Here is a 3895-nt window from a genome sequence, read left to right as displayed (position 1 = left end):
TTTTATAAATATTTCACAATCTTTATCCTTTGGTAAACAATTTCCCGTAATATTCATACAAGATATTAAGGAAAACCAAAATATTCCGTCCTACCATAACTTAAACACGGAAATCTTTCTTCCGCAGAAGAAACCCCTTGAAAGACGCAAGCAGTCTTTGCGCCTCTTCAAGAGACGCAGTGACTGCTGCGCCTCTTCCCAGGTCCTTTTCTGCGTGTTTTTTCGTATTTTTTTTATATCTTTCCGAGATTCACTTCCAAAGACTCTCCGAAACCCTAATTCCTTCACGTGATTAGTATAAATAGGAGCCTTCGCTCCTCATATTTCTCACGCGAGTGTCCGCCCTTCTCTTCTCCCTTTGCATTCTAGACCTTTGTTCTTACTTTTTGGCGTCTACGTGCTTGAACATTCGACCACGTAAGCTCGGATCCTTCTGAGTACCAGCCTCGTTTTGCATGACCGACCAATTTGACCAACTCCACATCAATCAACTTAATTAATCTAATCGTTTTCCTCTTACGAGGGCACTTTCATATTTGCATTATAGTTCGAGTCGAGCATCGCTAATCGATAACTTAGTCCTTCTCGTTTCGTCAAACATGTAAGTCTGAGGGTGTATAATCTCTCTTCTATTATTGTTCTTTACTTTTGCATCATCATTAATGTAAGGTTTATGTCGAAAATACCAATTAAAACCGATTTCTAAAACCGTACTATAAAATCTCTTTTTGCGGATTTCCAGAAGACAAACCGTCGAGAAAGGACGCAACAACGGCTGCGCCTCTTCGAAGGAGCGCAGTTCCTACTGCGCCTCTTCGTGAGGCTGCCGCAGTTCCTGCTTCCTTTCTTCTTCCTTCGTCCTCTGTAATTCGTTCGTCAAAATTTGTTTCGTTTGTTTCCTGTTAATTCTTTGACATAATAGCTTATCATCTCACATGTATATTATTTATCATTCATTCACATGTTTAATTCGTCATTAAATTCGACTTAAATCCCTTATAATCCGATGTTTGCGGGTTTTCGTCATTAAATTCAATCCGGGTTGTAGGAATTCGATTTGTTCAAATCGGGTTTCTGGAATTCGATCCTTGATATATTTTCCATCTGTTATTTATGATATTCGTCATTAATTCGTCATTAATTCATCATGTTTAGTCTATTTTTTTCACCTATGTCACTAATCAATCATTCTTCCATGTAAATAATTCGTCTTAATTCCGTCTCATCCATGTTTATTGCTTTTATGACCATCATTCACATGTAAATAACCTGATAATCACTTCTATCCGAGTATATATTATAAATCAATCATTAAATTAACCCACGAACATTAACGATTTGCGATTAAGCTTCACGGCCAGAACTCACTCACCACTGGAACAGACGCAAAGAATCAAACTCTTCGCCTCTTCAAAGGGCGCGATCTCTTTGCGCTGTTCCAGGTTGAGTTCTGTCTCTGAACTCCGTTGTTGCTTGACTTAGTTTAATTAGCTTACGTATAATTAACTATTATTCGTATTATCACCTTAATTTATGTTCGTTAATTCTTTTCTTCTTTCTTTTCCCAAATCATCCGTTTTAAAGGTATTTTCGACATAAATCGCTAATCCCAATGTAATTATTGTAATTTCTTATTATTGTAATTTTATTCCTTGTATTTTGTATCATTTGTATGTTTTCACATGTAATTGAGTATTAAATCCTACTTCGACCCAATTGATTGTTAAACTATGTGTCAACCGACTTAGTATTAAATTCACATGCTAGGATTAAAACTTGGATGTCGCATTGCATGCATATAATCGACGATATATCGAGTATAGATGATGTCCATAATCATTAGTAGAGGCCGTTATCGAGGCGGGCGGGATTAGGTGTTCGATCAAAAGAGCTTCCTAATACGTACCCTCACCCCTTACTCCAGATCTCTGTGAACATCCGTGTTCATTGGCACCCACGAGAGTCATTCTAGACATAGAATGCTAAGGGTAACGATTGCTTAGTGTTCATGTCACTACTTTGTGTCTTGACATGACACGAGGTATTCGAACGGTTCCAATTTCCCATAAAAATTGGTGGCGACTCCAACAAAATGCAAACGCTTGTTCTCTCTCTCTCTCCCAAGCGCCCCCGTGGGCCCCCGCTGTCCACAGATACAACCATCAAATAAAACACCAGCTGCAGTGACACACCTACCCACGCCCACATAAACACAATTTACACAATAACAGCAACTAAGAGGTTGTCGTTAAACTATGACTAAATTATTTAACACTGTGATTAGGAGCACGACAAATAAGGAAACAATCTTGGATAAACACCAGCAAGTATTAGGGATACGTTCTCCAGCAACAGGAAGGGTTCCCACCACAACAAAAAAACTCCGGCAAAAAAAGGTAAAAGGTGCCCAGTTTGCATATCAAGTTATCAACTACGACAGAAAACATGAGAACAGTCCCACGCAAATAATAATATCTAAAAAAGGGTACCCAAATTAAATGTGTCTAGCCTGAATCTGTTTCAATATGGGATTCAATTCACAGGCTTCTAATACCCTGCAAGAAGAGCGCCATTGGCTTCATGTCTCAAGCCCTGAGTTCGATCGAAAGGATGTCCATTTATACCTAGGCTGTGGCCACTGCGGGACAGGAAGCAAGAAAGACATTAATGTCAAATACAAATGCACTACCTGGAAGAGAGAAAATGTCACCTTTGTACCTCGGTGCGCAATCATTTTTTTTAACAAAAGAACAATGTTAATCCCAAAAACACCCAAAAAAAAATTGAACAGTTCTTCCTTTTGAAAAATGTAGGATGAACATCACATTTGAGGCGCTTGACGCAACTGGATCTTACATGTTTACTGCATTCACCATTGATGCTGAGAAATTGATGGAAAAAACAGCTGCAGACATGTATGAAAATGAATCCAGAGGTAAGTTTACTGGTCAAACCGTGCACTTAAAAAATGTGCCCTTGCTTACTTTACTCAGCATTGCTAAGACCTAACTCCGCACTTATCTTTAAAATACATGAATACAACTTTACAGGATCGTGAAAAGTACCTACAAGCTGCTGAAGCCAGGATTCGTGAAACCAAATTCTACATTCAGGTGGGGCCAACTACTGCTCTCTCAAGGAATGGAGTGCTCAAATGGGTGCTCAAACAACTATCCCTTGACTGAATGACATTGCTGCAGGGGTAGAATGTACACATTTTGGACATTTTGGAAGGTGGAAACTAAACTGATTAACATGTTGGCTTCTGCAAGGCCAAGCCTCCTTATCAGGCGACATCATTGAATGCTGCCGAAATCGAGACAAAACTGTGGTGCATTAGTAGAGTAATAACTTGGTTGTAATAAATAATTAGACAAACGAAAACGACGACCAGATCTACCCTTTGCTACTGTCATAGCTAATTAGCAGGAGATTCTGAAACAAAAACATTCCTATGAATCTGTAATATATTATGTTCAACGTCTTTAAATCCGTGGTTATTATCTTGAACAGCTATTTTCGGAGCAGAATCTTATGCGAAACATATTATGCAACATCCAGTGCCTACGCCTGCAAAGCATTCTTAACATGTTTATCTCTAACAATGCCTAAATGCTTCTTCGCAATTTCTAAGAAAGCAATTTAAAAACAAAATTCACAGGAACAAAGTTATTGCAAATAACAGAAAATTATAAATAAATGATCATCATCTGAAAAAAATTCAAAACGTCCTGGTATTTAACAACTAGCTCAAAAAAAGGGAGATTAAAAAGTACATAAACTAATTATAAGTTAACTATCAATGGACATGACAACTCAATTGAACAGTTCCAACCAAATTCAGCACAGCCATGCACCAAAGTAATGTTGTGGCAGAACTGGATAACCCTTACCA

The sequence above is a fragment of the Silene latifolia genome, chromosome 2 (assembly GCF_048544455.1).
Source record: "Silene latifolia isolate original U9 population chromosome 2, ASM4854445v1, whole genome shotgun sequence".
In the NCBI taxonomy this organism is placed as follows: Eukaryota; Viridiplantae; Streptophyta; class Magnoliopsida; order Caryophyllales; family Caryophyllaceae; genus Silene; species Silene latifolia.
Note: the sequence above shows the minus strand (reverse complement) of the source record.